The sequence below is a fragment of the Cyanistes caeruleus genome, chromosome 3, assembly GCF_971803275.1.
Source record: "Cyanistes caeruleus chromosome 3, bCyaCae1.hap1.1, whole genome shotgun sequence".
NCBI classification, from domain to species: Eukaryota; Metazoa; Chordata; class Aves; order Passeriformes; family Paridae; genus Cyanistes; species Cyanistes caeruleus.
Window position 1 is genome coordinate 36,065,981 of NC_141703.1, and position 10,585 is coordinate 36,076,565.

The 10,585-nt window shown below is 37.1% G+C and overlaps 1 long non-coding RNA gene across 1 annotated transcript; it reads left to right on the forward strand.

Annotated features, from left to right (window-relative positions):
- Positions 1–4,745: 4,745 nt before the first annotated feature.
- Positions 4,746–7,481, forward strand: LOC111922749 (uncharacterized). The gene is made up of 2 exons (XR_002860699.2): positions 4,746–4,908; positions 5,032–7,481. It is a non-coding gene; the product is annotated as an uncharacterized LOC111922749 (long non-coding RNA).
- The last annotated feature ends 3,104 nt before the right edge of the window (positions 7,482–10,585 follow it).

Here is a 10,585-nt window from a genome sequence, read left to right on the forward strand (position 1 = left end):
ATCTTTCTATGGCTTTCTAGATTACCCAAAAGTGCACAAATAGTGACTTCCTTTGGTGTGAACTTATCTTTTTGTACATTTTCAGAATAAAAAAGTGTAAAGAAAAACTTTTTGGTTTTGTTTTTTTAAAAATTTCTGTTAATGTTGACACAAAAGGAAAGGTGATTTTCCTGGTGTGTTATTGATAAAACGCCAGCATCATCAGACTATTTAATGAAAATGGGATAGAGTTGTTTGCATTGTTAAAGTGTTTAACATTCAGAAAGATACAAATCCCATAGAATGAAGCACCTTTTTCTCTGGAGGGAAAATGAATGCCTAGTAAGCTTTCCCTTTCCTCCTGCAAGATGTTTTAGCTTCACTAATAGAGTGGTGAAAAAGCTGAAGTTTATATAGAGTGCTTATGCTGTTAAAGCAAAAATTGAGCTTTTATTGTCTTAGTAAGGAAACAACTGCTTCCATCTAGGGGTAAGAAAATGAGATTTTCTAATAAGGAAGGACTCATCCAATTGCTTCCAAATAAAATCTGAATATTTTAGTGAAATGAGAGACCTCAGAAGATATGGATATTTAGAATGACTGCCACAGTAAAATAAGTAAGTCCATCTGCTCACTGATCCACAGGGTCTGCACTTGGATTCAGCCTCCTCGCTGCAGAATTAAGTGAGATTAAAGATATGCTTATATATTTGGTATGAATTAAATTATTCTAAACATATGGAGGTCAGCAGTAGACCTAGAGACCCTGTATATCCTAAATTAATACATAAGTGCTACGTGTCTCTGGCCTTTCCCCAGAGATAAATTGCCACAGGGGTCGCATTGCTCTCCTTGCTTTACAGGGGATAGACAGGCCAGAGCACTGGAGAGATACACTGAAACCTTCTCCCCATGCTGGGCGCTGATTTCTACAGAAAAGCCATGACAAGGGCTCTCTTCAGGGATCCTTGCATCAGCAGTGAATATCCATATCCATCAGTTTTCTTGTGATGGGCAGAGTACAGAGGGATGAGGCAGTGGTGGCTCCTCAGCCGCCCAGTCTGTGCAACATCAAGCCTGGGGCTGCTCTCCTTCTGGCTGGGGCAAGAGCAGAAAGTCACCAAGTCCACTAAAGCCCTCCCATAGGACCTGTAGGTATGAAATGAATTGCCATTAGGACGGTAATCTAATTTTTTTTGCCTTTTTCTTGCCATACTCTTACACCTTTTCTTTTTCTTTTTTAAACTGATATCAATTTCTTTCCTTTGGTCTTTCCTTTGTTTCCCTTTTTGTGCACACTGTCTCCCTCTTTCCCTTTCCTTATTAGTCATCAATATTTTCACTTCTTCATCTTTCTCTTCTGGCTTTTAAAACATCATTTTCAAAACATACCTTATTCTCTCTTTTCTCTTTCTTTGTAATTTCCCTTAAATGCTTTTTCTTAGACCATATAAATATCTTACTGTTAAAATATCATCTAGAATTTTAGTTTGTATTTCTAGTATGGTTTGTTGGGTTTTTTTTAAACTGTTTTTGGTTCAATTTCTCTTATGTTTGGCATAAATAAATTGTATTCTGAAAAGCCCTTATGATAAGTTACGGGTTGAAGTACATTCTTAGAAGAAAGAAGGGGTTAAATACAGCCAGTAACACACAATGGAAAGAAAGGGAAGTTGGGAGGGATGAAACCAGTTGTGCTGACAGGATGTCTAAGGAACTCTGCTCTACCCCAAAGCAGACATTAGCACTGTCTGTGAAGATTACAGCTACCTCTGTTTGCAATGTCCTTCCTCATAGGAAGCACTCAAAGTGAAACAGAGTATCTGAACTTTGAATGCAGACTGCAGAGAAGCATAAACAGGCAATCAAATCCAGCTATAAAAACATCTATATGTAATACATTTGAACCCTAGCATATTGGATGCTTTTTATTACAGTTATTAAGAAGCGTCTGTGAGATCTGAAAGATAGCCTTATCCTAAAGGGAAAAGAAAATGACACTCTTTATTTGAAACCATTACTTACTGTACCACTTTGGGAGGGTTAACTGCATTGTCTAACATGCATCATCTTGGCATGCTAATTTTTCACAGGGGAATTCAGTTATGTAATTCACTGCTTTCAGTACTTACTGGAGTTACATGCTCTACAGAGGGGATCACAACACAGACTTTTGCATGTACTTTGTAATAAACATATGGAATAAATTACCAGGGAAAAGCAATCTGAAATAATGATACAAATGGGTCAAGTTTGTTTTGTGAGAGGAGCAGAGACTAATCCAACATCAGGAAAGTCTGTGACTAAAGACATTGAAAAGGGGCAGGTAAGAGCAAGAGGTCCTTTCTTAATCTCATAACTGCATGCATTAGAAGCTCTCATGTGTGCCTTTCATATTAAACACCAAATTTGTGGGCATAATTACTTAGCTGCACTTTCATATGTCATCTTCAAATTCTTTAACCTCAGTGTTCTGAGTCTACAATCATTTCCCAATTAATCACTGTAAATTGCTGACAGCCTTTAACAGTCAGTGTGATGAAGCAGGAATGAATCTATATGTTCATTTCCTAGGGACAGGTTTCAAAACCTCTTGCTTTACTTTAGTAGATGAAGGTAATAAAGATGGTGTGACAACTTGCTAAGACATCATTTCTGCACTGTTACTAAAATGCTAACTTGTAGCCAGAAAGTTTCACAGCTGCTTGCAAGGAATGTTGAGAGCCCTCATGACTTATGAGGAAAAGAGAAAATAAGAAGCAAGCCTTTCTATTCTGTGGGAGGAAGATGAGTGACTGGGTTTAAGGAAATATCTTAGGTAAATTTAGTAAAAAAAGTGCTGGTGGAAGGAGGCTAGTGTTGCTAGAAGAAAATATTAGTAACTTGGTGAATCTATATGTGATTAAAAGACTCAAGAGATTTGTTACCTCCTAATAAATCTGGGAAGAAAAATTGTTGTGGTGCAGTGTTTTCCGCAAATAACAGAAGAAAGAGAAACTGAGTTGAATAGAGCAGTGTGTAGAATAATCCCATCCACCCATACACAATTTTTGTACTGTGCTGCAGTTTAGATGGAATTTGCATGTTGTATAAGCTTCAATTCAGCTCTTTCCATATCTTGATTTTCACCTACTGCCTGTGCTTCTGGCAGACCTTAACGTGTTGTTAAGAAATGTGGTAAAGATTATGTGATTAAAATAGTGTAGTACTTGGTAGGCATTCTTGTCAGCACAGGCAAGGGTAGTATTACTGTGAAGGCTCTTCTTGGTATTGGACAGTGGAAGAGACTGAGATTATCCTTCTGAAAGAGCAACAAACCAATAAAAGAATAAGTTTGACACTTGTCCCTCCCTCAAGTCCTAAGCAACCAGATCTCACTGACTTTTGCATACATGCTGAAGGAATATACATCCTACAAAAGGAAAAAGGGTTTTCTGGAGGTTCTGTCAATAATGTAAATTACTTCTTCTCACTTTTAATTAAGGTAAGTAAAGAATGTGATAGCTAATATACACAAACATAAAAAATGGTTGATATCCAAAGCATAAAAGATTTAATAGTGATAGGATTATAAAATTACAACTATAAAATGCAATTATTGCATAACTTATTATTTTGAATCCCACCTGTGATTATTATTCTTCAATAATTTTGCTTTTAAAAACTATATAAAAATGCAACAAATTCCTAAGGGAAATCACATTCTAAAATATGGGGAAATTTAACTTTTTTGATTTTTAAAGTGAGATTTTTTAAAGGCTTTTCCATGGGCTTTGGAGATGCAAGGAGACCTAGCACTCAAATCCTGTAACAGGGACTGAAAATGTCAGTCTAACAGATATTAGGTAACACATATTTTGTTAGAAAACACAATAGATCAGATTTCTTCTTTAAGGAAATTATCCAGTGCTATAAATAGGATATTGCTATGTTTCATTAGAAGAACATTTGTTTCACTGTATGACAGATGCTATGAAAAAAAAATCAACGAAGTTGTTCTCTGCATGGGCTACAAGTCAGCCAGAGCCTCAGCATGTGTTTTGTTTCTGCTGGCTGGCAGCACATGTGTCAAAGAACTTTCTCAGCTAGTACTACTTACTAAAAAAAAATGTCTTTCATAGAAATGTCCAATCCCACAAGTTCCTGTGGTTCCTCTCAGCTTTTATTGGGTATTCATTTTGCTGCCCTAGAGAATTATAAGAAGATGCTGAGCATCTGTGTTGATGGTCCTAAGGCTTTGGCTACACTTACTGTGTAGTTATCCTTAATGCAAAATATCCTGTGCAAAAAACAAGGCAGGATACAGAAAAGCTCTAAACATTGAAAATATTATTGCAGACATTTTAGAATCAGGTGAACTGGGGAACAAAGCAGTAACATACACATCCTATCCTCATCTCTATCTATGTGTCAAATTATCCTCTCTCTATGAGGAAAACAGAATCTTAACAACTGACCTGTTGCTCATCTAGCTATAAAGAAATCACTAATCTGTCATGATGTACACATACTGTTCCACCTGGCAGGTAGATGTTTGAATTTTATTTTTTGACAAAGATTTCAAGGAAGACAGTGTGCTCAAAAGGAAGAAAATCAACTGAGCATGATGTAGAACTCTGATTTAGTTTTTCTTTTTTTTTTTTTTTTTTTAAGCACTGTTAAAGGAATCTTTAATGAAAGCAGCTGAGTAAAGTGTCACAAAAAGAAATAGACTCATAGAGGATCTTGAGTACATTTGTGAGAGAACAATGGCATCCTTATGTTTCAAAATGAAGTAAGAATGTGGGGAGGCTGGGCTGAGAATGCTAGGATAATGAGGCTTTATGAGGAGTGCTGTTTTGTCCCAGAGAAACCTTTTCATTTGCCTTGGACAAGCTAAAGGCTGCAAGAGGTACAACATATCCCTCCATTCTGTGGCAGACAGCTATGGTTATTCAAGGGAGAGTCTCCCTTGCCTTGTTTCTGAAGTGCTTTGTATTCATTCTCTCAAACTCCTGTTGGTCCTATTTCATCTATCTTAGGTTAATTCTTTGCTTGTGCTTGTGCTTGCAGTTGGTACAAAGCTGGGAGAGGTGGGTGATATATCAGAGGGTTGTTAGGCCTGTCAGATGGACCTGTGCAGGCTGGACAATTGGATCAAAGGAACCTCATGGAGTCCAACCATCAAAATGAAGAGTTGCTTTTCTGGGAAGGCATTATCAACCCCATGTACCAATATCGACCTGGAAGTGACAATTTGGAAAGAAACCCTTCAGAGAAGAACATGAAGGTTTTGGTAGCCAACAGGTTGAGCATGAGACAGCAACATGCCCTTCAGCCAATGGTGTTCTGACTTACATTAGCCAGAACATTGCCAGCAGGTTGAAGAAGATGATCCTCCTCCTCTACTCAGCAGTAATGAGGCCTCAGCTGGAGTGCTGTGTCCAGTTCTGGACTTCCCAGTACAAGAGACAAAGAACTGCTGGAGAGGGTCCAGTAAAGGGCTATGAAGATGATCAGGAGAGGAGAGAATTTGTATGATGAGGAAAGGATGAGGGACCTGGGTCTGTTTAGCCTCAAGAAGAGACATCTGAGAGAGCCTCATCAATATATGTCAGTATCTGAAGGGAGGGTGTCAAGAGGAGGGGGTTGGACTCCGTCCAGTGACAGGACAGGAGGCACAAACTGTAATACTGAACCATGACAAACATACTGTAAGGGCAACAGAGCACTGGAACAGGCTGCACTGGGAGCCTGTGGAGTCTCCTGTTCTACTGATATTCAAAACCCACCCAGACGTGATTTTGTGCAACCTGCTCTAGGTAAAACTACTTTAGCAGGGGAGTTGGACTAGGTGATTTCCAGAAGTCCCTTCCAACCCCACTGGCATTCTATGGTTCTGTGATCTTATGATCCCTTCTACGAAGGAAAGCTGAGAGTGCTCATCCTCTAGAGGAGAAGGCTTGGAGAAATCTCATCAATGTATATAAATACCCAATGGAGAGAGTGAAGAAGAGTGAGTCAGACTCTTCCTAGTGTGCCCAAGTACAGGAGGCAATAGGCACAACATTGAAACACACAAAAATATTCTGGACCACAAAGAAAGACTTTGTTTACTATGGGTTTGGCTGAACATGGCTAAAGTTTTCCCAGAGATATTGCCTTTTCCATTCTTGGAGATACTGCAAACCTGTAAGGACATGGCCCTGGGAAAACTGTTCTAGGGTACCTTGCTTGAGCAGGGGTGTTGGACTTGATGATCTTGAGAGTTTCTTTCCAGCATCATCCATTCTGTGACTGTGATATTTGTAAAATTATTCTTAGCTTAAGGTTGTGTTTAGGTAATACAGAATTAAAGCAATTAAAGAAAAAAGTGTTTGGCCTCATATGGATAACTTAAATTTATAGTTTATATAGAAAATTAAGACAATAGAGGTGATATATTGAGGTTGTTTTTTATGGTATGCAAAAAAGAGTTACCTTAAGCACAGAACTGAGCTGTGGATCTCCCATGCACAATGAGAAACTGTGCTGTGTTCATTTAAAATTTTTGAAATGAACATTTTATGAATTTTATTATGTATCACAAGAAATGATAAGCAGTGTATTTTTGTTAGAGTATCAAAGGAATATTTTATATCTATAACTGAACAATTTCAAAGCAGATTTGACAAGACAAATCAAGCTTGGTTGTCTCAATAATTTTTGAGATCAGCTGAAAAAATTCCTCAGTTTCTAAAATCCAATACTGTGGACAAAAAAAGGATGTTGTATCAATTTTATGTTTGATTTGCCAGCCTAATGAAGTCTTTAAGAAACAGTACAAGACTAATATATTTCTTGGACTAGCTTGTAAGAAATCAGAGTAGGAGCATCAGGATATGTGATGGGCCACTGGAATTTGATAATGTACTTGGGCTGCCACTGCATAGTACAAATTGGTCAACCTGGGAAACAGGGAAATAGACCAATTCCTTAAAAGTAAAAATGATTTGGAGTAAAGTGAGATGCATGCATAATCTAAGAAGCTGAAAACTCTTAGAATCTCTGGGGCACAACTAAAGAAAGTAAAACTCATTAATTTCTTACCTACAAACTATAGGTGCAGCAGGAAAAGTTCACAGGTTGGTGCACTTGTGGCTCAGGAGTCCTCATGTCATCTCATACACAAAGCTGGCTTTCCATTCCCCAGAAAAATTATATGTGTTTTAAACAAAATTCAAGTAATAACCCACCCCATCTTTTTAAACCTAAAATCTTTAACTGTAAGACAGGAGAAAATACTTAGTAAATCCCAGGATTTTATTGTGAGCTAAATGGACTTTGTGTGTGGATTAACTCTATGAGCAAATAGCTGTCTGGCAAATAAACTGTTTGAAACAGTATGATTAAAAAATTGCATGTTGGTTCAGAAGCTATGTATGATAGCCTAAAAAAGGTGTCAGACTTTCAAGAGAAGACATGAAGAATTTGAATTATTTACTAAGGATAGGGTATAAACTATTTATTTATGAATAAATAAACTACAGAATAGAGCTAAATAAGTCCCACTTGTCTGTGAATTATACCAATAAAGCACTCCATTCACCTGAAGACAGAGGTTAAAGGGAGTCACTTGCAAGGTTCAACGAAGTTAAGAGCAAGTATACACACTTGCTAGTCCCTTTGCTTAGAGAAGGACCCCACAGAACTAAATAACTGTATTGGAAGGGAAAAATTTCCATTACTTTCAATTGGGATAAAATCTGGAAAAGGTATTTCATTTAACCTTTCACTGAGCTTGCTTGTTCAGAGAGTTTTGGCATGTATAATCACAAAACCCAAGTTTGCATCTTTTCCTGTTCAACCCTTGCTTAAAGAGATGTTGTTTTCCAGACTATTTGTTTATGCTTCGCTCCTGAGGTGCGTCACTAAAATGTGTTGTAAGAAAGTTTGATGTCACAACAACTATTATATCTGATAGTACTTTACACCATGGGAAAACAGTTCAAAGTGTAACAAGGAAGAACCTTAGAAATATTCAGAGCATAGGCTAAGGTTATAGAAATAACAATTTAAAAATATTTTTAATAGAAAAATATACCTGGCAAAGTTAGCACAGCAAAGACTCAAGGCAGTCACTATAGGAGGGAACTGTCAAAGATGTTTGTTCTCAAGTAGAGGAGTCACAAACAAAGGTTTCTTTGGAGCAGTGAGCTATGGAGGATGATGTGCCCTGAAGTATCTTATAGATACACCTCAGAATATTAATAAAGAACATATGGAACTAAAGGCATCATTTCTGAAATAGGTGGAAAGCAAATTAAAAAATTGTCTACAGATTTATTCAATAGGAGGCCTGATACAGTTCTTTGAGAAAATCTTTTTCAAAAAGAAAAAAGCAAGGGAATTCTTCTGCATAATGAGCTACCACTAAAATTGTTTGTCAATATGCTCAAATAAAGAAAGAAGCTGTGGTCTTAGTCTACTGAAATGAAAGATTTCATGTCTTTTTAATGGAAATTCAGTGTATGTGAACAGAACCCAATTACTGGAATTGTCAGATAAATAACAGAGTAAGGTTGTAGAGATTTATTTGTTTTTTAGGCACATATGTATGATTTTCAACTTGAATACTAATCAGGAAGAGAAGCTGTATTGTAAATGCATGCTCCAGATATTTTTGTGTAAGAGGACAGCTGAGACAGATTATATACATGTCAATCTTTTATAACAGTAAATCTGTTTGGTCTTCCATGAAATATGGAAGACTATTACTAGAAATGTTACAAGGGATGAGACATGCTAAAGAAACTATTGAAGTCACAGGCTATGGACAGCAGAACATTTGTAGAAACTCATGATTAAAAAATAATATTTGATTAAGAAAGGAATTTTTAGTGAGGTAACTGAGTAGTGATTCCTAAAATACTCAGAAAAAGGAAACCATACTTTTATTTTTTTAATGTATATTGAGTGAATAATTGAAGTTTTAAAGTGAAGAACCAAGTATGCTCTACATCTCCACAGTATGATGCCTAGGCTAGTAGATTGCAGTTTTTAACCTTTTTTAGAGCTGTTATCTCAGGCTATGAGACTGATGGACTGAGCTTTGGCCAGTAGTCAGTATGACTTAGAGCCAGCTGGAACTGACTTTATCCAACACAGGGGTCAGTGTTGGAAATTCCTGGTGTCATCTCACAGAAGCCACCTCTGCATCCCCCTTGCAAACCCTGCCAGCAGCACCTAATGCACCATTCTTCCTACATCTCACAGGTCTTTAGAAATCTCAAACAGATCTCAGTTTTGAGGCTTATTTAGAGAAGAGAAAAGTCTAGGCAAGCGGACATAAACTGATGGTCCAGCAAAATGTGCTCTCAGATCAATATTGATTTCTGCAATTAGCCAAAAGAAATACCCAGGTTCCTAAATAATATATTGCCTCTCTGAACCAACCTTATGTGAAATTTGCATCACTAAAGAGGACATCAGTGCAGGTTAATTAATCTCTGGTGATTTGTCATACCTAGCACAGCAATATCTAACAGAGAAGTACTCTTTAGTGATTGTGAAGCGGAATGCTTCCGGAGAAGTATGAACAAAGCTTGCTGTTCCTGCTGCTGCAAACATGTTTGAATTTGCAATCACTCCTTTGCAGACAAAATAATAAAGGGCTTGAAGGAGAAGCCAGGCTTGGAAGATATTTCTTGTTATGTTATAGCACCAATCCAAAGGAACCTGGACTGTGTCATCAGTTGGCATTTTGTGTACGATAAAATTGAAACCAAGTGGGCCCTTTGGCAGAATAATTTTAAGTTACAAGTTCCTCTCAGCAGAAATTGTAATTTGTGGTTCTGTAGTGTTTAGTAAGGCTAGACACTGACTGTGAAATTACCTCATTTGGTTAGAGCATGGTGCTAAGGACACCTAGGCAGTGTGTTCAATCCCCATGTGGGACTTTTGCTTAAGAGTTGGACTTGATAATCCTTGTGGGTCCCTTCCACCTCAGAATATTTTGTGATCTGTGACTGGTCTTTAGTGCCTCTATAGTTTTCAGTCATTTGAGTACTTACAAATGACACAAAGACAAGCTTTGTAATTTTCACATCCTAGATCATTAATCTGACCACAAAGAGTAATGAATGATGCCAAATGACACCTTCTTTTTACAAAAGATAGTAGCTTAACAAAATTCTGTAGAACACAAATAGGTCATCTCCTAGAGAAGGAACTTTTATTTCTCATAATTACCTAACCAGTAAAGAAGAATTTCTTTTATCTTCTATGCATTTTCACATGTAACTAAAACAACATTGCTTGCTTGATTTTTTTAAACAATAAACATGGTCAGGAAAGGAATATTTAAGACAGCAATCAAAAATATGATAGGCCTCTCGAATAAATTTCTATAGTCTTTGAACCACACGTTTAACTTGTACAAGGCCATAATTTTTGCCTGAAATCTTTGCTGCAGTACACTTTGGTTATGGTAATAAGTTTGGGTATTTTATATTACACTTTCAGAATGGGAGAAATTATTGAAATTGGAACCTAGTTTTTCTTGAGTGAAAAAGTACCCTTTTCAAAAGTGACTACCAAAACATTGACATTCTAAAATATTAGAGCTATTTGAATTCAGTGCTCGGGA